At 38.6% G+C, this 24,613-nt stretch overlaps 1 protein-coding gene and 1 long non-coding RNA gene across 17 annotated transcripts in view; one reads left to right on the plus strand and one right to left on the minus strand.

The window, feature by feature from the left end:
* The window catches only part of CSMD1 (CUB and Sushi multiple domains 1), a 1,616,238-nt gene that overhangs the window by 1,087,407 nt on the left and 504,218 nt on the right, over nucleotides 1-24,613 (plus strand). Inside the window, exon 1 of one of the 16 annotated variants that reach the window (XM_039529060.1) lies at nucleotides 18,655-18,845. The exons of 14 other annotated variants lie outside the window; for them this stretch is intronic. The gene's annotated coding sequence lies outside the window, so the exon portion shown is untranslated. Of the gene's footprint in view, nucleotides 1-18,654; nucleotides 18,846-24,613 lie in introns of those variants that run through there. One more of the 16 variants, XM_039529061.1, reaches the window with a different exon arrangement.
* LOC120400471 lies at nucleotides 998-17,736 on the minus strand. Its single transcript, XR_005595830.1, has 3 exons — nucleotides 17,559-17,736; nucleotides 15,103-15,217; nucleotides 998-1,127 (listed from the first exon to the last, which is right to left on the minus strand). It is a non-coding gene; the product is annotated as an uncharacterized LOC120400471 (long non-coding RNA).

Here is a 24,613-nt window from a genome sequence, read left to right on the forward strand (position 1 = left end):
GGCAGGGGCCCCCCGCCACTGAATTACCGCCGAAGTGGGACCTGCCGCCGAAGCGCAGCTGGGTCTTTGGGGCACTTCGGCGGCAGGTCCTGGAACGGAAGGACCCCCCACTGCCAAATTACCGCTGAAGACCCGGCTGCGCTTCGGCGGTAATTCGGGGGTGGGGGGTCCTTCCACCCCGGAGTGGAAGGACCCCCCGCTGGCGAAGACCGGGAGAGGAAGAAGCTCTGGGGGCCCGGGCCCCACGAGAGTTTTCCAAGGCCCCCGGAGCGAGTGAAGGATTCCGCTCCAGGGGCCCCGAAAAACTCTCGTGGGGGCCCCTGCGGGGCCCGGGGCCTGAGGCAAATTGCCCCACTTGCCCCCCCCGGGCGGCCCTAATCTCATCCACCTTCTCTCTCTCATATCGTGGAACTGACACAGCTATAAGTACACTGTCTACATTTAAAAAAAAATGTAATACTATTGATAGTAATCACCACATTGTTAACTAGGAAGGGCTCCTTACCATCTGCTCCTACTGGAAATACCTTTATTTCCATCCAAGATATACTAGTACTGACATTCTAAGGTCAAGTACCCTGCATTCTAAGGGTGCATTAGAAATGCCTAAAATATATTGCTGTAGAGTCAGAGAAGAATCTGGTAAATATGGCTGGATCCAGATTTCACACAAAGTTTTGAGAGGTTTTTGATTTGGAATATTGCATTTACCTATTTGCAAAATTCACATTTGAATCCAGGTTTGGATTTTTAATCTCTGCACATTTCAGGGATTTTGGTTCTATAGTTGTGGGGGTTTTATAGACCCATATCTAATGTAAACATTCCTTCCTTACATATTTACTTACAATATAAACATTAAATATCATTCTTAGCTTTTTCATTGTGTCACAGATATCATGCTAATATGCTTTGTTTATTTTTTGGTTTTTGTTTTGTTCTTTTGTGGCTAAGATCCCTGTTTTATTCCAAACAGGACGTTTTTACTTACCTAAGGCACAAGACATTCTGCAGCTAATCAGTGAAGCATTCACATTATTACCAACAGAAATGTATCCCTGTTAAATATGGTTATGCTCCGTTAGCATGAGACATAAGAAATAGGATGAGTTCCAGCATGGCCACATCTGCTGGAAACAAAAAAGGAAAAGAATGCATTACAATAAAAATTGGCTCATGACTTCATGTCAGCCATTTAGAGCAATGATCTAGGGAAACCAATTTTATTGCTGTCAATGAAATAAGAAGGAAAATGTGTTATATTAAGTAATTTTAAGGTTGTACTTGCACATGGTAGTGGAAGGATTATTCGTTTTTTTCCATTCTTTTTTGTTTGGTTTTGGTCTCCATAATCTGATAGAGATAGTGGATGAAGACAGAGATATTTTAATTATTTTTGCAATAAAACATACACATGTATGTCATTATGTGAACCTCAGGGAAAATGTGTTTACTTAATTTCTGAAATTCATACTGAAACTATTCCTTTTATACAGAGTTCAAACTTAAAACTTTCTTTTTCCCATTTAAAATATATTCTTTATAACATGTTTTGCAAAACCAGTATTTCACAAATGACAAGCTGTGCTTGGAAAGATAATACAATCCGTTTTATGATGCTTTTTTATGTCTTATATACATTTTAGCTATTGTCTAAACATTTAGGACCTGCGTCAAAACACATTAAAGTTAATGGGAGTCTTTCCATTGACTTCAAAGGGCTTTGGATCAGACCATTAATAGGGAACAACAACAGTTATGATCAGAACATGCAAAAGAGCCAAACGGAAAATCAGAGAAGATAGAGACAACCTTTGGACATTTAAACTCTTTTGTAAGATTGCCCCTTAAGAAGTCAGCCTTGTCTCCTTTCTACCATTTAATAAATGTTTTCAGTGTTGCTTTGTTAGCTTCCAACAGCCATGTGGAAATAATTCACTGTGATGAATGCTATTTTTTATAACAACAATTGAAGTTTATATCCCACACAGTATTAAAAGCATGATTCATATTACTACTAGTTAATGAACGCAGGGCTAAGGAAACATGTATATTAACAAAGGGAAACATTCATTCAGGCACACTGACATTACCAAGTTCCTCAGCAAAGTTTTGATTTATTGCAGTGAAGAGTTGCTAGAAAGTTCTTCACTTCTTTACTACAGTGCTTAACTTCTTTCCAAATACATTCACCAGCTGTGTGATTTACCAGTTCAGCCTACAAACAGGTGCTAATTTCACACTTTGACAGCAATTGATTTGACATGAGAACACCTCCACCTGTTGCAAAGGCATCCTCCAGAGCAGCATTTTTATATTGTTCTCTTGTTTCATTAGTGAATTTGATTAGAACAGGTTATTATTATCCCTGATGAAATAACCATTTAACTTTACATTTTGTTGGAATTAGCAAAAACAATAGCTCATTAACCAAAACATAGAGATGAACAGTTTCTTTTTCCATTCCTTGCTTAATTCTTTTGCTGAATAGATGATAAAATATAGAAGAAAGGTCTCTTCTCAGACTCATTATTAAATTAAGAATGTGATTTGCAGAATTAAGTCAAATAGTGAAGAGCTGCCACAGTGGCTAATTTGGTATTGCATGTGCATGCGTGGTTAGTTTCATGCCTAAACACTATTCTGAGGATTTTGCTCATTTTTATTGTAATTATGAGTGTAATGGCATTTAATAGAAAATGTTTTTCCTAAAATGTGTAGAACTGATGTTTTCTGAACATATAACTCATAGGATATTATACTGTGAAGATTTCTACAAGTGAAGGATAATGAATTGTGTTATATAGGATGTTTTGTGAAAATAAGGCCGCACTGTATGTCAAGGGGTGGAGACTATTATTTTATTGTATTATGTGATACAGGGTGCTTCATGGTGGAATTTTGGGAAGAAATCAGGGATCCTACATTTCCCAACAATGTAATCTGGAATATGATCTTGCAACATTAGAAATTTCTCTTATTGAATTTTATTTTGTAATGTTTCTATGGCACTGGTTGGAGGTGGTGAAAGCGGCACCTACTCTGACCAAAAAAAAATTGAGGAATTCTGGTACATTTGTAATCAATAGTATTAGAAATAGCTTATACAGTGAGGTTTTAAAGAAAAGCTAGTGCATGTGTTCCTTAATTACTGTATTTTTTTAATTAATATTCAATATTGTTATTTCCAGTGTTAGGGCTCAGTCACAACACACACTCTGGAAGCATTATAACTAATTTTCCAAATATTTATTAAGCAAACTATCTATAATTTGTATTTTGGGCCAGCTATAATATTTATATTATTTTAATGCTGTACAAATTCACAACAATTATCCTTGGACAAACAAGTTTGGGGACTGGTTTTGTGGTTAAGGCACTAGACTGGTACTCAAGAGACCTAAGTTCAATTCCTGGCTCTGTCACAGATTTTCTGTGTGATGTTGGACAAGACATTGGTCCCCCAGGAACCAAAGACCATCACAAACTTCACAGCTTTCTGCCCCAAGTGCAAAGCACATTTCTTTGACCTTGCCTTCTCTAATATATACACATAGCAACAGGTACAATCCAACAAAATCCTACTACAACAAGACACTGCACAGCATGTGCTTCCCACTGTGGCGAGAGGATGAAAGAACAAAAAAGTGATTGATGTATTTTCACATTATTTAATGCACTACTGAAAGGCATCAGATATTATGGTGCTGAGTATGGTTTAAAAACCTATATAGAAGTCACTTCATTTTTCAGTGCATTGGATACAATCGGGGATAATATTTCTCCCACCCTTTGTGTAGGTTGTAAACCCTTTGGGGGAGACATTGTATGTTTGTACAGTGACTAGCACATCTATCCCTCACTGAAAACCCTTCAAAATATTAAAACACAAAAACCCATGTTGAAACTGAAACATCATTCCCTAGCCTATTGCACTGTGCCAACTTGTCAGAAGGTATTTCATACCATACAGCTAAAATATGCTGAAGCAAAATAAAATATATTTAATCTTGGCGAGGAATTTGGAAGAGACTTAACAAAATTAGGTGCCTAATTCCCATTGAAATACAATAGGATTTCTGCACCCAATTCCCTTAGCCTGTTAGTTTTAATATTTAGGGTGAGATTTAGTGACATACCTTGTATAGGACACAGAACTTGCTGCACAAGGGAAAGCAGAGTTAAACTGGATTTAAGCCACCATTGTACTCTCCCAATCCTGGGCTAGTTTACAGCCCATGGCACCAATTGACAGCCTTGTGGGGCCTGTCTAAATTACCTCAGTCTGTCCCTTACTGCCCAGGGACCATGGCACTGCCCAGAATCTTCACAGCAGTGTATGCTACAATTCCGTCCCTGCCCCACTTCTCCTGCCCCACCCCATCCTTGGTATACTTTCTATGAGGTGGTCCTCAAAAGACAGTCTTATGGTTGTCTTCTCCAGTCTCCGGAGTGAAGAAGTTTTCCCTGGCTGGATCTGAAGCTTTCAAAGCCTCTTTATTCTACTCCATAAAGGGACCAGAGCAAGGGATAAGGCTCTTGCCTTAATTCTCTTGCTTTTGTAATGTGAAGTCAATCTTACATCAAATGGAAAATAATTAAACATTATCTTTAGTACCATAGTTTAAATGTCATCTCATTAATGCATCTGTGTTGTATTTCCATAAGTTACAAAGCTATATTATATTGTTTCTTTGACTGTATCCATTAAGTTTCCTTCATGTTACATGGGTAGATTGTAGAAAGGAATTATTAGCCTTTAAAATATCTTGTTTCTCACCTTTTTAGCATTAATGCATAGAGAATAAGACATTTTAAAAGACTTATAGCAAGAATTGGAAGATTAATTTACTAGTAAGGGCACAGGCAAAGCTTTATGGAACACTTACATTTATTAAAACTTTTATTTTTAGCATCTTGTTTTTTATTTGTTTTTGTCCATATTCACCATTCCCTCAAAAAGTCCCTGGAGTGTATCTGTTGCAAAATTCTTCTTCTGCCTGTCAAGTTGTGTGGTACTGAGTACTGATCTGTTTGCTACCACTTTTGAATGTGAAAGTGGATATTCAGATGGCATAGCAGCAGCTTTTCCTTTAAGAGCAAACTATTTCAAATTTTTACTTCTTCCTCACTCTTTGGAAAGCCAAAAGGCAAATTCCTTTTCTAGCCTGTCCTCAGATCTAAATCTAGCAATTCATAATGTAGCAATGAGTTTTCATCTTTGACATTAATATTAAGTGTTGTATTAGGTTCATATGTTCTCTAAGATGTGATCTGGATCTTAAGAGAGGAATCATCTCCTGGGACTTACTATAGTCCACAGATTTTTCTACTGTGATTAAATTGCTTCCAGCTAAATATAGTGAGAATGGTCAGGCTACATGAGAATGAAATGATGAGAGGCCTTGGGTCACAGTGTGGAAGTGCTTCATGGGTCTCCTGCTTATGCTATTCTTGCTTCTATACCAGAGTAATGAAGCCACTGGAGCTGTGTAAATGCAGATCTGTGGCCCTTCCCCTATCAAGTCCTGATTGTGCCTTCCTGCACCAAAGTATGGGATTGATTCAGTGCCAGTTATAGTTTATGGAAAGACTCCACTGGATTTTAATGGGAGTTGGCCTTAAGCAAGGGCCAGCACAGGGACTCTTCATGAGAGTTCTACCTATGGTCAACCAGTGTTGCTCCAATGCAGGAATAAAATTGAGTAAGTGTGGGTGGCATCTGACAATCATTTATCCAGAACCCACTTTCCCAAATTGAAATCAAATACAGTCACCTTAACAAACATTTTGCACAACAGAATAGTAGAAAAATTGTATAACTTTTTCAAATAAATCCACTCTTGCATGGCTGATTAGCATCTTGAACATAGGTGTAGTTGTCATAATAAGTATTCTCTGAAGCCTGCTCTATTAGATTTCTGGTACTGCTCTGTAGTCTTAAAATGAAATTCTGAATTCCAGCAGTGCTTATAAATAATTTGGACACTGCTAAAACTGAGTTTGAAAAGTGGTACTCTCATAGTCTCTAAGTGACAGGAAAAAGATGAGTAGCTGTAACATTTGACCTGGAAAGACACATCATGCATTTGTAGGATCATAGTATTTTCCAATGTGCAGGAAAACATAAAAATTAGACAATATATTTTTTGTAACACTTCAGCAGTCAAACACCTTAAAAATGCTTATTTTTGTTTGTAGTTAGACAAAAGTTAAAAGGTACAGTGACTAAAGTGAAATCCCTGCAAGTTCCGTGGGCCCTTTTTAAAGACACCATAATAGAGGCCCAACTTCAATGTATACCCCAAATTAAGAAAAACAGTAAAAGAACTAAAAAAAAGCCACCGTGGCTTAACAACCATGTAAAAGAAGCAGTGAGAGATAAAAAGACTTCCTTTAAAAAGTGGAAGTCAAATCCTAGTGAGGCAAATAGAAAGGAGCACAAACACTGCCAACTTAAGTGCAAGAGTGTAATAAGAAAAGCCAAAGAGGAGTTTGAAGAACGGCTAGCCAAAAACTCCAAAGGTAATAACAAAATGTTTTTTAAGTACATCAGAAGCAGGAAGCCTGCTAAACAACCAGTGGGGCCCCTTGATGATCAAAATACAAAAGGAGCGCTTAAAGACGATAAAGTCATTGCGGAGAAACTAAATGGATTCTTTGCTTCAGTCTTCACGGCTGAGGATGTTAGGGAGATTCCCAAACCTGAGCTGGCTTTTGTAGGTGACAAATCTGAGGAACTGTCACAGATTGAAGTATCACTAGAGGAGGTTTTGGAATTAATTGATAAACTCAACATTAACAAGTCACCGGGACCAGATGGCATTCACCCAAGAGTTCTGAAAGAACTCAAATGTGAAGTTGCGGAACTATTAACTAAGGTTTGTTAGCTGTCCTTTAAATTGGCTTCGGTACCCAATGACTGGAAGTTAGCTAATGTAACGCCAATATTTAAAAAGGGCTCTAGGGGTGATCCCGGCAATTACAGACCGGTAAGTCTAACGTCGGTACTGGGCAAATTAGTTGAAACAATAGTAAAGAATTAAATTGTCAGACACATAGAGAAACATAAACTCTTGAGCAATAGTCAACATGGTTTCTGTAAAGGGAAATCGTGTCTTACTAATCTATTAGAGTTCTTTGAAGGGGTCAACAAACATGTGGACAAGGGGGATCCGGTGGACATAGTGTACTTAGATTTCCAGAAAGCCTTTGACAAGGTCCCTCACCAAAGGCTCTTACGTAAATTAAGCTGTCATGGGATAAAAGGAAAGTTCCTTTCATGGATTGAGAACTGGTTAAAGGACAGGGAACAAAGGGTAGGAATTAATGGTAAATTCTCAGAATGGAGAGGGGTAACTAGTGGTGTTCCCCAAGGGTCAGTCCTAGGACCAATCCTATTCAATTTATTCATAAATGATCTGGAGAAAGGGGTAAACAGTGAGGTGGCAAAGTTTGCAGATGATACTAAACTGCTCAAGATAGTTAAGACCAAAGCAGATTGTGAAGAACTTCAAAAAGATCTCACAAAACTAAGTGATTGGGCAACAAAATGGCAAATGAAATTTAATGTGGATTAATGTAAAGTAATGCACATTGGAAAAAATAACCCCAACTATACATACAACATGATGGGGGCTAATTTAGCTACAACGAGTCAGGAAAAAGATCTTGGAGTTATCGTGGATAGTTCTCTGAAGATGTCACGCAGTGTGCAGAGGCGGTCAAAAAAGCAAACAGGATGTTAGGAATCATTAAAAAGGGGATAGAGAATAAGACTGAGAATATATTATTGCCCTTATATAAATCCATGGTACGCCCACATCTCAAATACTGTGTACAGATGTGGTCTCCTCACCTCAAAAAAGATATTCTAGCACTAGAAAAGGTTCAGAAAAGAGCAACTAAAATGATTAGGGGTTTAGAGAGGGTCCCATATGAGGAAAGATTAAAGAGGCTAGGACTCTTCAGTTTGGAAAAGAGAAGACTAAGGGGGGACATGATAGAGGTATATAAAATCATGAGTGATGTTGAGAAAGTGGATAAGGAAAAGTTATTTACTTATTCCCATAATACAAGAACTAGGGGTCACCAAATGAAATTAATAGGCAGCAGGTTTAAAACAAATAAAAGGAAGTTCTTCTTCACGCAGCGCACAGTCAACTTGTGGAACTCCTTACCTGAGGATGTTGTGAAGGCTAGGACTATAACAATGTTTAAAAGGGAACTGGATAAATTCATGGTGGCTAAGTCCATAAATGGCTATTAGCCAGGATGGATAAGGAATGGTGGCCCTAGCCTCTGTTTGTCAGAGGATGGAGATGGATGGCAGGAGAGAGATCACTTGATCATTGCCTGTTAGGTTCACTCCCTCAGGGGCACCTGGCATTGGCCACTGTCGGTAGACAGATACTGGGCTAGATGGACCTTTGGTCTGACCCGGTACGGCCTTTCTTATATTCTTATCTTTGTGATAAGTTGACATAGTATTTTATATATTAGAGGGGTAGCTGTGTTAGTCTGGCTCTGTAAAAGCAGCAAAAGAGTCTTGTGGCACCTTATAGACTAACAGACGTTTTGGAGCATGAGCTTTCGTGGGTGAATACCCACTTCGTCGGATGCATGTAGTGGAAATTTCCAGGGGCAGGTATTTTATGTACCTCTTTTCTTGGAAGACCATAATTAGGCTTGATTATACATAATTGTTATAACCACAGGTCTTTGTAGTAGCAATATGCTGGATTTTTTTTCAGGGTTATGCAGTTGATCTGTGCAGATAATAAAATACTCACCACAAATCAAACTGAATCCAGTTTTCACATACTTTTGCAGATCAGGTAGACATAATACAGTACATGGGCAAGTCTGTCTGTCTGAGGGTTTTAGATGGACTTTGCAGGCATTACTTGAAGACTTCTCTGACATTATTATCAAAAAGAGAAGCTTCTAAGGATGAACTTTGTTTAAGCTGTTCCAAACATAGCCAGTCGCCAAATGAATGACACCTCTAACCGATTAACTTACTGGTCTTCTGAACATTCTGTTCAGGGGAGCTGAGAGTACCTTTTGCAGGAGCACAAGTCAAAAGTTCTGTTCAGAGTGAACCTCAGTCCTTCCCCTTACCAGAAATCCTTTAACTTTCACCACTGATGTAAATTCTGTAATAAAGCTTATGCATCTGAGGATTGTGTTATGGCATGGCATCACATTGGACGCTCACTTGTTCATATGGTTATTTACCATAACCCCAAAGTCATCTTTAGAGTCATTGCTTTCCAAAACACAGTGCCCCCCCACCTCCTCCACCCCCATTCAATAAGTATGGGGTCAACATTCTGGGGTCAAGTTCTTAGATGATGTGTTCTAGGAAACCCCCATTCACTTCACTGGAACTATGCTGCTTTACAGAGCAGAAGATCTGGCCTTTTGTTCTTTGGATATTACTTTGTATTTGGCTTTACTTAAAACACATCTTGTTTGACTTCATCCAATTTAGAAAGTAATCTCTGTCACTCTGTATAAATAACCTGTTCTCATTTTTATTTACCATAGTACATTTTAGTTTCATATTCATATTTTATCAGCAATGATTTAATATTGGATCTCACTGTAGGTGTACATGAAACACATGCATGCAAGACCAGAAATTTCTGAGCAGCAGTGTGTGTTGCTTCATGGTCCTATATGAAGACATAAAGGATGGAGCAGCTGCAATCCTCCAGTTCCCTCTTACCATCCATGGCAGTGAGATGGAACCTGGCAAGTGTCAGACCTGCTATGTCTTAGTTTCAGGTGAACCTTACTGCAAACCTTCTGAATGCTTCAGAACACCTTTGATTATCTTTATTTTCATTGTGTGATTTTATCAGCCTTTCTTGACTTAATATGGAAACCCTCTCTATGCAGACCCCATTGTACCCTTCCCTCCAAGCAGGGCTTCTTAATATGGTGGAATTCAAACATGCAGGCTTCAAGCCCTTAACATCCTATAATTCTCTTAAAAGATTAACCCAATGAGTGCTTCTTCTGTTTAGGCGAATCACACATGCCTAGCAGATGCTCAGAATTCCTGTTATTTTCTGCTAGGATATGTAAGTCACAAAAGTTATGAAAACATAGAATAAAAGGAATGTTTCCAGCTATGTAGAGGCACATAGACCTAGTACCTCTGAGTTTTATTTACATTAAAATATACCATATTAAAGTGTATTCAATTGCTGCTTACCTAGGAATGAGCTCTAGTGAAAGTGCTCCAACATTTTCTTCCTTTTTTGTGTGTGTGTGCATTCATGTGTGTATGTTAAATATAGTAAAAACATGCTGCTACCTCAGTGTTTTGTAAACTTATGCTATAAATCGAGACAAAATAAATCTGAGTTATTGTTCTTTGAGAACATTTTGATGTCAGTTGATTTGTCTAAATTGCATATTATTACATAATGGTCATTTGTAGATCTATCATATCTGTGGTTTTGATCTGAACATTATGCCCATTATGCCTTCATTCTGACAGCACAGGTAGTTATTTGCATAGTTCACAGCATAAAAACTAATGTTATATAGTGTTATACTTGAAATCCTCTCTTCAGACCAAAGTAGGAGAGTGCTTATCCTTGTTTGAAAGCATGATACTTTACAAGCAACTATATCAAAGAGGTTCTGGAAAGAACGGGGAATGTTAAGAACAAGTAGGATTTACTATAATTACTTTTTGACATAAAATTTGAAAAACATTATTAACTGGACACTGTCCATTTAATTTAGGATCAGAATTTAGATTTGATAAAAATAAAACTAACCAAACAAAATTTAAAGTTATTAAAAGAAATTTTTCATTATGCAACTATTTATGTAACTATAATTTAAACATTCTCCTGCACTTGTGCATTTGTGCTGCACTATGAGTGAGAAATTGAAACTGACTCAAAACAAATGTGCAGCTGGCTAGTCTTCTTCAATTGCCAAGCAGAATGTTATGCAACATGGTGAAAAGCAAATGTGTTTAATTTTTTTGTTCCATTTTGAGGCACTAATGTTTTATTATTAATACAGGTAAAGGGCGTATTTTAAAAAGGGTAATTTTTAACTTGGCAGTGCACCTTTAATGAAAGAAAAGATCTACCATATTTATTTACTTTTATGTATTTAATTTTATTTATTTTATTTATTTATTTATTTATTTATTTTAGGGGACATATGCTTTTTAAACCTGCAGAACAATTATGGTTTCTTTTATTTAATTGTAGGGAAGAGAGACTGAGTTCCAGATTCAGCAAAGGATTTAAGTATATGCGTATCTTTAAGTATGTGCGTAGTTCCGTTGAACTCAAGTATTTTGCTGAATCAGGAATAGATTTCTGAAACGAATGAGGGTCAAAAATGAATATTTTATTCAGAAAAATGTTCAGAGCTTGACTAAGCTTTGGTATTCTATCCCTCTAAACTGGAAATCATGCTGGAGGAAAACAAAGGGCCAAATTCTGCTCTCTGTATCACCCATTGACTTACATTCATCCAATAACATCCCTGTGTAGGCATAACTGAGAAAAGAATTTGACCCCAGATAAATAATATATTATCTTGATCGTGTTATTTCTTTTTAAACAATGATTTTCGCTGCTACTTGTACACTGGGATGACTTTAATTTTTTTTCCCCCTTTCTCTTTAATACTTCAAACCAGTGTGGCCATAGAGTAGAACCTCAGAGTTACGAACACCTCAGGAATGGAGGTTGTTTGTAACTCTGAAATATTCATAACTCTGAACAAAATGCTATGTTGTTCTTTCAAAAGTTTAAACTAAACTGAACATTGACTCAATACAGCTTTGAAACTTTACTTTTAGCCATCTTAATTAGTGAGCATGCTGGGAGCAAGTCTGGAGTTGGGAGGGTATGTGAAAGGCAGTTCTGCAGCTCACAGAACTGTGGAGATTTCAGGCAGCGGTGTGGCCCATAAAGCAGCCCAGAGAAGCTGTTGTATTAGACAGGTCCCCTAGGGCTGCATAAATTATGCTAGTTGTCTTCCCAGCATCCAAAATAGCCTCGGATTGGGAAGGCACAAAGGTGGCTTACATACATCTTAGCCCTTCCTCCTCCTGGCCTGACAGTTCAGGGTGGTGGCACCTCTGAAGTACAGCCCATAATCTCATCCCTCTTTGACAGGGCTGGGCGCAAGGCCAACGTTAAGTTAATTTTTAAAGCAAGTTAAGTTCTACCCACTTTAATACCAAGATCAATGTCCTTGTACAGATTTTGAACACTTTCATAAAAATGCTGCAATAATTTGATTTTAACATATTAAAAGCCATGTAACAATTTCACCTGTTCCTCATGTTGTAGATTTTTTAGGCTTCCCAACAAAATAAAAATGACCAATATGAACAAAGTTGTCTGAAAAGATTGCAAAAATATAGGTTTCTGACACAATATAATATTTAGTGGTTGATCATTGTTTCTTGTAGGGTACTATTTTGAAGATGAAGATTTATTTCATAGTTAGTTTTCCTATCAACATTTTTTTCACTCCATCAATTAGAACAAGTTGTACAATTAATTGTGAGTGGGAGGGCAGATTTGAAGAGCTGAATGTGTTTGTGAGTCTTGTTTATTTGGAATAATAAATGATTAACTTTAAATTGTAGAACACAGTTACAAAGAATAAACACAATCAGCTGATAGCTTATTTAGTGGAGATAAATGAATAATGGAAAATAATGACCACATATATTTGCTCTATTTAAAAAAGGGCTTTAGGTTTGAACATAGTGGTGTGGAAACCCCTTTATTGTTGGATTTCTGTGATCCTTTGAGTGTTCAAAATTTGGCACTACAGATATTAATGAAAAACAAAATTTAAAACTAATATTTAAATATTTCCTAACGTGAAGTTTGAATTGTATATTCACTTGTAAAATTCACAATTCATAGTTTGCAAGCAGTAGTTCTGTTAATTAGCCACGTAATCAGATCAGGGAACAAAAACAATCCCAAATTGACATGTTAGTACTCTATTGTCAGTAGAAGTCAGTATATGTCAGTACTGCATTGTTGTCAGTACTATAAATTGTCAAAGCTATATCATAATTTACACTGTTAACATAGTATCCAGTCATTGCAGTCAGGGGCGGCTTTACCGTTTTGGCCGCCCCAAGCAGTCATGCGCGGGAGGCGCCCCGGAGCCGCGGGAGCAGCGGACCTCCCGCGGGCATGACTGCAGAGGGACCGCTGGTCCCGCGTGGCTCGGCTGGACCCCCCGCGGCTGCGGACGGTTCGCGGGTCCGGCGGCTCCGGTGGACCTCCCGCAGGCATGACTGCGGCAGGTCCGCCGGCCCAGCCTGCCGCCCCCTAGATTTCGCCGCCCTAGGCACCAGCTTGTTTTGCTGGTGCCTAGAGCCGCCCCTGATTGCAGTTATCTGTGATGGCTCCTCCTCTTCTTCTCCTAGCTTTCCTGCTACTTTTTTCTTTTCTTCTCTCTCCCTTTGGCATTACATCTTTGTTAGGCTATATCTGTTATTAGGCAACATGTTCACACATTCTTGAGTATGTCTGCCTATTACATTTTCTTCAGTAGAAGGCAGTATTTGGGAAGATGGACACACACTCAACGTAGTGTATCTTACAGGTGTCTTAAGTAAGTTGTGAACTATCTTTCAAGTACAGTCAAATGTAATCTAATTGATTGTTTGATAATGTGAATGTTTTAAGTTCTGCATTTTATATGATTGCTATTAATCTCTTTGACGCACACACACAAGTTATTATCCATAATTTCAAGTCTATCAGTATATCTAACTCCCATTCTTCATGAAATTGATTAATGAATTGTCATTGATTTATGCATGTCAGTATGTCTATGTTTATTCAGATACCAATAATATACCATACATTAGAATGAACTGGGTCAGACCGAGGGTCCACCTAACCCATTATTCTGTCTTCTGACAGGGGCCAATGTCAGGTGCTTTGAGGAAATGAACAGAAAAGACAATCACTGAGTGATCCATCCCCTGTTGTCCACTGCCAGCTTCTGCTGAGTTTGCATGCTCGACCATCTTGGCTAATAGCCATTGATGGACTTATCCTCCATTAACTTATCTAATTGTATTTTGAACTCCTTTATAGTTTTGGCCCTTACAACTTCCCCTGGCAATGTGTTCCACAGGTTGACTGTGCATTGTGTGAAGACGACTTCCTGAATTTTCAGATTCCTCCCCATCTATAAAAGAGATCTAATGATACTGTCCTCCTTTATAGAGTGTTTTGATATCCATGGATGAAAAGTGATATATAAGAGCTAGGTATTATTATTTGGTTTTGAATCTTAGAGTAAATTGTTTAAAGTGCCAAAGTGATTTAGGAGCCAAGTTTTCAAAAATCACTTAGGCATAGAGAAGCCTAAATCTCATTGACTTTCAATGACTTGAACACTGAGGGCCTAAGTCACCTGAAAATGGGACAATTCGGATCACAGGATGAATGGGGCTCACTAAATGAGCAGCAATTTAATATTTTGTTTTACCCTCATTATTCAGTGTGTGAGCCCCAGATTTATTGACTGCACACTATTCACACCCTGCTTTGAAGACAGAATTATTTACTTCCTCATATGCTTTTCTGGGGTACTTATCACTATAGTATCTGAGTTCTTCACTAATATTCATTAATGTATCTTCTTCACCAGGTGATTGGATGGTATTATCCCCATTTTATGGACTGCGAATTGGTACAGAGAAAGAAAGTTGAAGAGCATCCCCTGAGTTTGAGTGCCCAAGTTGAGACCTGGAACCTATTTTTTTTCAAAGTACTTAGCCTAATATAGCACTATATGTGTTCAAAGCACAGGTCCTATTGACTTCATTTGCAGCTATGAGCGCTCAGCCATTCTGCACATCAGACCCTAGGATCTCAGGTTGGGCAACCAGATAATGGAGAACACAACTGGTTACCACCTGTGAAAAGCTTGGTTTAAGTGAGTTGCTAACACAAGAACTATGTGGCGAGGCAGGGATAGAATCCAGTTTTTCAGGGCAGCATTCTAACTGTCTTAACCTTGAAACCAATCTTTCTCTTCCTGCAATACCTTCCTTCATTTGCTACTCACCTTCCAACCTGTGCAACATATGAGCCTTGGGTTACAGTTAACAGCCTCCTTCACTACACAAACATGTTTCATCTCCAGAGCAGATCCATCATGTGCACTGAAGGAGGCAGGAGTCCTGTGAGAAGAAATGGTAGGTGATCATGTAATTGAAGACTTACCAAAACACATTTGCAAAAGAGGTCTGAATTAAGGTGCACAGGCAATCTTAATTCTGGCACTCCTAATTATTGAGTGCTTGACTTTGCAACCTAAAAGTTCTTTTAATGTCATTTCTCTGTGTAGTATATGAGTAAATTGCCTTTTGGTTTTCGTTCAAAAACCTTTAGCTGGCAAGCAATGCATTTCCTGTTTTCCCCTCCTGCTTTGGCATATCAAGTACTAAGGAGTTTCTCAGCATGGGCTCTGGTTGTAACATATGTTAAGATTTGTTATTTTAACTAGAACTTAATTATAAATTAATGTAACCTTCAGACCATTTAAAAAAACTGTATGGTAATGTGAAAGTACTGTAAATATGTAATAGCAGGTAGTTTAATTTTAATAGATTAATTCACATGGACATTGATAAGTTTACTTTTTTTCATAAGTATACTTTGTAAGTATAAGAGAGATTTAATATTTATCTCTTGTTTTGAAAGTAATCTCAAATTGTGTGATAAATTTTCTGAAACCATTTTAATGGTGTTCTTCAGGGAATAGTAATGTGACATCATCACTGTTTGCCAACTACATGGTACTATTTATGAAATGTACTTAACAGTTTAGATGGTTCTTTTATGTGTATTTATGTGATTTACAGATTCAGGACTATATAGAAAGCCATTATCGCATAATTTTTTAGAGGATGTCAGAAGAGCCCGTATGAATCTTAAATTGATGTGCTAACAAATCAACATTTTTTCTGCATACAGTGACCTTTCTCTAAATGGAATATCTGAATAAAGTGCACACATTGTGTGTTACAAATACAGAACAGATTTGTTTGATTTTTTTCATCCTAATTTGCGTTGTTACTTTCAGTTATACATTCCTTTGGTTTAACAACAGGACATACCTGTTCAGTAAGGCTGAAAAGCCAGTTTTAATGGTGTGCCCTTGAGGCATAGTGTGTTGGCTTTGAGGAATAATGCCATCCAATCATATGACTGACCACTCTGTTTGAAGTCTAGCTGGACTTTATAATTATCTTTTGTTCTTGATTTATGGGTACAACAGTTCCCACTACAATAGAAATGTAAGAATTTGCATACTAGATCACACCTGTGGTCCATCTAATCCAGTATTCTGCCTCTCACAGTGGTCAGCACAGGGTGTTTCAAAGGAAGGTGTAAGACATCCCACAGAAAGCAGATATAGGATTATCTGGCCCAAGGGGAGTCTCCTTCTGTCCTCTAATAGTTAGAGATTTTCTTAAGCCTGGAAACATGAGGTTTTCTATAGCTTTTAAAACTTTCTATGTATTTGTATAAGAATCTACATTATAATTATGATTATTGATATTATCCACATATGTCTGATTGGTGTTTTAATCTTGTTTGGTTCATGGTTTCAGTGCCATCCTATGACAATGAGTTCTGCCTATTTATTTATATAGACAAGGTGGGTGAAATAATATATTTTATTAGAAACCACCATTCAGCTACACAGAGCTCTTATTCAGGTCAGTGTATCTCAAAAGTTTTGTCTGTTCCACCAACAGAAGTTGGTCCAATAAAAGATATTACCTCACCCAAATTGTCTCTCTAATATCAGGGGTCCAACATAGCTACAACAACATTTCAAACATCTAATTCTGTTTTTGAAATAATCTTTTTATTAATATTAAATTTTCTACTTTTCAGTTTCATTGGATTTTTTTTTTGTATTATGAGACAGGGACAATAGAAGTTCCTGATATACTCTCTATGTACCCTTCATTATTTTACATACTTTTATATATTGTATATACTTTTATATCATTATATACTTTTATTCATATCCTCTCTAAAGTAAATAACCCATATCTTTTCAATATTTTTCATATGAATCTTTTTCCCATTTCCCTAAAAATATGGATCACTTGTCTTTGATCTCCCTCTAATTGTGCAATATTTTTTGAGATGGGATGACCAGTACTGCACACAGTATTCTAAATGAAATCCCAACTACTGATCTATATGATGTTATAATATTTTCCTTACTATTCTTCATCTCATTCCTTAGATTCTCTAACATCTTGTTTATTTATGACCACAGGTTTATATTCTATTCTATATAAGTTTTTATACCATGCTCATCATCATAGTATATTAGTGCCTTCCAGTAATGAATTAAGAAATATTTGTTCTCTCATCCTCTCCCCAGAGGGAGAAGCATATGCAGGGGGGTCTTGTTTTGGTAATGTGTATTTTCTTGTAGAATATAAAAATCCCTGTTGCTGTGTGTTTGTTAGAGGAAGCAAGGTCAAATAAATGTACCTTGCACTTGGAGTTGAAGGTAGTGGTGATTGTGATGGTCTGTAGTTTCTTGAGGATTTCGTTCCATAGCCTTGAACTGCCCTGAGAGAAAGTTCTGTCTCCTTGTAGATGGGCCGGCTCACCCCTGTGGCGCCTCCTGCTGGTGACTCTGGGAATTAGCTCTGTTCCAGCGCTGGAGCGCCTTCTGCAGGCTGGTGATCTGCCTGTCCTCTGGCCCCCATGCCCCTCCCTGGACCCGGTGCCCTTTTACATGGGGTGCTGCCTCCTGGCAGTAACCCCTTTCTCTCTGGGTCTCCAATCCTCAGGGAACCCTCACCCGCTATCCCTACCTTGCCTCAGTATATGGCTACTGCCAGTCATTGTCTAGCCCCACACCCTGGGGCAGACTGCAGTATCAGCCTACTCATCACAGGCAAAGGGTTTTGGACCTGCTGCTTTGGCCTACCCCTGGTCTGCCCTCTGCAACCCCCAGTACCTGTTAGCCCAATGCTAGGCTACAGTCTGGGGCTTTCCAGGCTGGAGCTCCCCAGCTCCTCAGCCTTTCCCCAGCCCTGCTTCACTCAGGTATCCAGTCTCAAGCTCCCTGCAGCCAGGCCCTTCTCATTCTGAAGGCAGAGCAAGAGTGTCTAGGCTTCTAGCTTCCCTGGCCTTCTTATAAGGCCCTTGGCTCAGTTTGGGGCGTGGCCCCAGCTGCAGCCACTTCCCCAATCAGCCCAGCCTACGGGCTGTTTTCTTGAGCCTCCGCCCCTTCCCAGGGCTGTTTTTAACCCCTTCAGGGCCAGAGCAGGGGTCCACCCTGCTACACTCCTACACAGGGAGTTTTAGTCTATTGTTGAGAATTCCATTGTGCCAGAGGAGCATAGTTGTCAACCACTGTCCCAGAGCTATAGAAGAGCTTTTTAGATATCCTGAGCCTGGGTCATGCAGTGCTTTAAAAATAAGGAGTGAGTGCTTTGAAGATGAGGACTGAGTTCTAGAACATCATTCAAAATGCTATGGGAAGCCAGTGTAGAGAGTGGAGGACAGGTTTGATATGTCATAATAGTCTGTGTTGCTAAGGAGATGTGCTTCAGCATTCTGAACTAACTGGAGTTTCATAAGAGCTGAAGGCTCCATACCCAAGTATGAGAGGAGTCAAATACATGAATAACTGAGCCAGGTCTTCATCCACCAGAATGAGATAGAGTTTCCTAGCTAAGCAAAGAGAGAGAAGGCATTTCTACAGCTCAGTGGCAGTAGGGAAATGAAGAGTACTCAGATACTATGGACTTAATAGACCAATTGTGGGTATGTATCTTCAACTAATGGAAACTACACAATAGCTGCAAGCTATTCAAAATACTTTCCTCTGCTTACCAGCATCACCTCTGTCTTGCTTGGGTTCAGCTTCAGCCAGCTGTTCTTCATCCAAGAGCTGATCTCATCCAAACTTTAGGCCATCTTGGTGATAATGATGTGGTCATGTCTGGTGAAGGACAGTAGAACTGTTTATCATTTGCACATTGGTGCCTCTTGAATCCATGTTGTCTGACCAGTTCATCTAGAGGTTGCAGTAGGTGTTGTAAAGGACCAGTGAGAGATTTGATCCTTATGGAACTACCCAAGTGAGGGTTCTCGTAGTGGAGGTGCAGTTTTCTATCACTACTTGTTTGAATACTTTCTAGGTGGACATACCCAGCCATTTTAGTGCAGAGACAGCAGAATCTCATGTCAACAGTGTCAAATGATTTTGGGAGGTCCAGGAGTATGAGAATGGATTTCTGACCTCTATTCACTGACAGGAGAAGATCATCCATCAGTGCCACAAAGGCACTGAATACAGGTTGAGATGGGTCTTGTTAGTTAAATGAGTTTGTAATTGACCTTTTGCTAGCTTCTCTGTCAGCTTGCTCAGGAATGGGAAGTTTGACACTGTGGGAGGGGGGTAGGTGTCTAGGACTGATGTATACATGGTGGGTTTCTTCTGTGTTGATTAGGCTATTACATGTTTGAAGGAGGAAGGGAAGCTTACTTCTCTGAGGCGTTGGCTGTTTCAATCAGAAGTGGCACTGGTTCATGATTCTCTTTCATAAATTGAGATGGGGATTGGAGGATTCACGATTCTTAGGTCTAGACTCCTTTACAGTATCCACTCTTGATGAGTGAATGCACTGAATTCTGGGAACCTTGTCTGGTGTATCTAGACATTCTAGGATGTTGATTGGTGTATCTAGGTAGAGTGAGTCTCTGTTGTTTTGATACTTTCCAAATGTGCATGATCTTTTCAATGAAGTAGGATGGTACTTCTTTGCAGGACTTGGTGCTCAGCTGTGATGCAAGTTGTAGGCATTCAGGATTAATGAAGCAGTTTATCACACTGCATTGCTCATTGGGGTGGGATTTGAGGAATTCACTACGTTTCATCTTGTCTGAATCAGTCTTTGTTTTTTGCCATGGGTGCTCTGGTTTTTGCCCCTCCCCCCTTTTTTCCAGTGCAGGTTGTCAGAAAACCAAGGAGATTTCTGTGGACAAGGAGGAAGAGGGGGCTGTTCAGGGGCCAACATGTCAATGACTAAAGCCAGTGTAAATGGTACTAATTCACCAGGCTCTTGACTCCTTGTCCTGCGGGTGGGGTGCTGTTGTTCGTTATCAGGCTTTGACATTTTTTGGAGTCCAAGAGTCTTCTTGATATTCATATTGAGCAGATGTCCACATTGAGCTGCCCACAATAATGTTCCAGTCCTTTTCCTGAGAGATGTAGTTAATTTAGAATGCAAGTTACTGAGTAGCTCCCATTGGCTTCACCTTTCCAGGTCACTATGGTTTACAGGTGAAGCAATAAGAAAGGTTCAGCAGTTAGAGTGCTAGTCTGGGATATGGGAGCCACATTCAACTCCTTGCTCCACCACAAACTTCCTGTGTGAACTCCAACAAGTCACTTAGGGCTAGAGTCACAAAGGGATGTAGATACTTAACTTCCACTTTAGGTGCCTAAATCCCAGATTTACCTGCCACTGGTATTCACAAAACCCCTCTCAGCAGCTTTTGACCTATGTAGGTGATTTTCTAGGTGGCTAAAAGGTCCCTTTCTGAACCTAGCATTTAGTCTCCCTGTGCCCTGTTCCCCATCTGTCAAACAGGTTAATATTATTTCTGAACTCCACAGGGATGTTGTGAGGCTAAGTATGCTAAAGTAGTAGAATAGATATGGCTAGAGCTTTGGTGGCAAAAGACGCAGAGGACTGGGTCAGTAATTGGTTAAAAGGCAGGAAACAAAGGGTAGGAATAAATGGTCAGTTTTCACAATGGACAGAGCTACATAGCTGTGTCCCCCAGGGATCTGTACTGGGACCCGTGCAGTTCAACATATTCATAAATGATCTTGAAAAAGGAGTAAACAGTGAGGTGGCAAAGTTTGCAGATGATACAAAATTACTCAAAATATTTATGTTGAAAGCAGACTGTGAAGAGTTATAAATGGATCTCACAAAACTGGGTGATTGGGCAACAAAATGGCAGATGAAATTGAATGTTAATAAATGCAAAGCAGTGCACATAGGAAAACATAATCCCAACTATACATAAAAAATCTTGGAGTCATTGTGGATAGTTCTCTGAAAATGTCCGCTCAATGTGTAGCAGCAGTCAAAAAAGCGAACAGAATGTTAGGAACCATTTGGAAAGTGATAGATAAAACAGAAACTATCTTAATGCCACTAAATAAATCTATGGTATGTCCACACCTTAAATACTGTGTGCAGTTCTGGTCACTTCATCTCAATGTCCCCCTTCCCCCCCACCCTTCCAAAAAAAATCAAATTGGAAAAGGTACAGAGAAGGGCAGCAAAAATGATTATGGGTATGGAACAGTTTCAGCTTGGAAAAAAGATGACTAAGGGTGGATATGCTAGAGGTCTATAAAATCATGACTAGTGAGGAGAAAATAAATAAGGAAATGTTATTTATTCCTTCACATAACACAAGAAGCAGGCGTCACCCACTGAAATTAATAGGCAACAGGTTTAAAACTAAGGAAATACTTCTTCACACAATGCATAATCAACCTGTGGAACTCATTGCCAGGGGATGTTTTGAAGGCCAAAAGTATAACTGAGTTAAAAAAAGAAGTATTTAGGTTCATGGAGGATAGGTCCAGCAATGGCTATTAGCCAAGATGGTCAGTGATACCACTCCAGGCTTTGGGTGCCCCTCCAACTGCCAGAAGCTCGGACTGGATGACAGGGGATGGATCATTCAATGATTGTCTGTTTTGTTCGTTCCCGCTGAAGCACTGGTTCTCAACCAGGGCTACATGTACCCCTGGGAGTACACTGAGGTCGTCTGGGGGTACATCAACTCATCAAGATATTTGCTTCATTTTACAACAGGCTACATAAAAAGCAGTAAGAAAGTCACTACAAAATAAAATGTCATACAAACAATGACTTATTTATACTGCTCTATATACTATACACTGAAATGTAAGTACAATATTTATATTTCAGTTGATTTATTGGTAAAAATGAGAAAGTAAGCAATTTTTCAGTAATAGTGTGCTGTGACACTTTTATATGTTTATGTCTGATTTTGTAAGCAAGTAGTTTTTAAGTGAGGTGGGGGTATGCAAGACAAATCAGACTCCTGATAGGGTACAGTAGTCTGGAAAGGTTGAAAGCCACTGCTCTGAAGCTCCCAACATTGCCCACTGTTGGAAGATAGGATACTGGGCTAGATGGAACATTGGTCTGACCCAATATGACCATTATTATGTTTATAAGACTCTTATGTGGCAGGTAGGAGATAAAGAATGGAATTTTTATTTATTTATTTATTTATTTTTGCTTCTATCTTAGCATCTGTCAGTTCTCACAAATACAACTGTTCTGGGCAATGGATAGCCTGGTTAATCTATGTTGCCTCCCCTTGGTTACAGAAGCAAGTAATTTTTGTGGCTAGAATAACTCAGATATGAACTCTTTCATGCTTGTGCTTACTTAAAGTGGAAATGACAATTTTAGTTCTGGATTTACTTGTTTTAATTGCAATATTTGGTTTACTGTGGTGTAACATTTTCATTCTGAACTAAGAACTCAGTTCATGACCTTAGTGTCAGGGGAAAAAATCTAAAATAGTATAATGTTCTTTTATTATGTTATGTTTTAGCTTCATGACAAAGCACTACATTATTTAGTAGGGAGGGTTTCATTGTTCAAATACTTAACAGATATGTGACAATATACTAGGAAAACAAGTTAAATATTGTTTTGCTGAATACACTGTATTTGAAGTAATTAGTTCATTATTGAATTGCACTATGAGATGACAATATTTAACAACTTGAAAAAATCCATAAGCAAAGTTCACTACAGTGATCACCTTTAAGGGCACCTTTGGGCTACATCCAGGTTGAGCTCAGTACAGCTCTTGGAGACAAGAGCCACAAAGGGGACTTTATCTCACCTTTTAAATCCTCCTGTTCCTGTGGCTGGTTGTTGGGTTAGTCCCTGTTATAAATTAGAGCAGCCTCAGAGGTGCTGCATTTTATTCTAAGCTGCCCACAGTCCCAAGGGACCATTCCAATGGAGGGAGTGGGAGTATATGGCTGGGATGGAGAAATGTATAGGTTACTCTTCTTAACCTATGTGAGAGGGGTGGGTGGTATGGGACCAGCTATTTTGTCCTTGCATTATTTCAAGATTCCTCTACACTGATAGAATCATCCACTTGCCAATTAAGATGGCTTTAAGGATGCTTTGGGCCACCGAAGCACCCTCAATGAAGCTGAAATTATGACTCAACATGTTTCTGTTCATTGGAAAAATGTAACCAGTTTCTAGCTTTCAAACTGGTAGAAATCTTTTGTGTGTTCACTATATAGCAAAGTGATTTAATTTTTATGTCAGGATCTGCATACAATGATTAATCCTGATGTTTTAGCCTGCTGCAAAGTATTTGTGTGTACATAGGATTAAAATGATATATCTTTGAGCTTTGCTCATTTTGGTACATACTCTTACAATTAATTTCCCACCATTAATTTTACAAAGAAACAAACCAAAAGCAGATTTTGGAAATTCCAAGCTGGATTCATGAAAAAGAATCCTTTATTTTTGGATAATACCTTATCCCTAGCAATCTTGCTTCTGGAAAAGGAAAATCTGGACCCCGTTCCCTCATAGCCTTTAAAGGCTATTGCTGAACCATAAACATAGGCTGCCAAGGATCAGTGATCTCAGAGATTGCTGCATCTGAAGTCATGGATTGAGACTGAATTTCCTTTATTCCTTAACAGGGGATTTGCAGGTGTCTGCCTTCACTGCAGACAATTTAGAGCATCCATGTTCCCGAAGGATCCTGATTAAATTTCCTGATTACATGAATATTTATTTACAACTGTCCAACATGCTGTTTTTTAAAGTTACCACTTTCTAACTCTCAGCCTCCCTAAATACTGTATTGACTTATTTATGGTCAGTATGGAATTCATGAATTTTGTCCTTTGAATAACGAAGCTGAATTTTGGAAAAGGTCACAAAACTGTAAGGGTATTTGTCTTTGCGGTATCTTCTAAATTGAACATCACAACAAAAAATATGCTTTGTTGCATCTGCCATATTGTTTAAAACATTTATGAAGTATAGACGAGTGAATATATAGTTGATTCAGATCTATTTATGCAAATACATCATTAAAATGTTATATGCTATTAATTTTTTTAGGTTAAAGTTGTCGTAATAGCTATTAATATTCTCTTTACATGTGGTTTATTGTCAGATTATGGTGTTTCACTAAAACATCAGCTGTAATGCTTGAAAACATAATGGTAACAGGTGCTTAATCGGAAGTGTGTAATTACAGTCCAGCAACAGGAAAAAAATGTCCTTGTAAACTGGAGTATTAGTAACAGGATGAAATTCAATAGTGAGAAGTGTAAGGTTATGCATTTAGGGATGACTAACAAGAATTTTAGTTATAAGCTGGGGACGCACCAGTTGGAAGTAACGGAGGAGGAGAAGGAGGAGGTAGGAGGTTGATCGTAGGATGACTGACTATGAGCAATGTGATGTGGTGTAAAA

Source organism: Mauremys reevesii, linkage group 3 (assembly GCF_016161935.1).
Source record: "Mauremys reevesii isolate NIE-2019 linkage group 3, ASM1616193v1, whole genome shotgun sequence".
Classification (NCBI taxonomy): domain Eukaryota; kingdom Metazoa; phylum Chordata; order Testudines; family Geoemydidae; genus Mauremys; species Mauremys reevesii.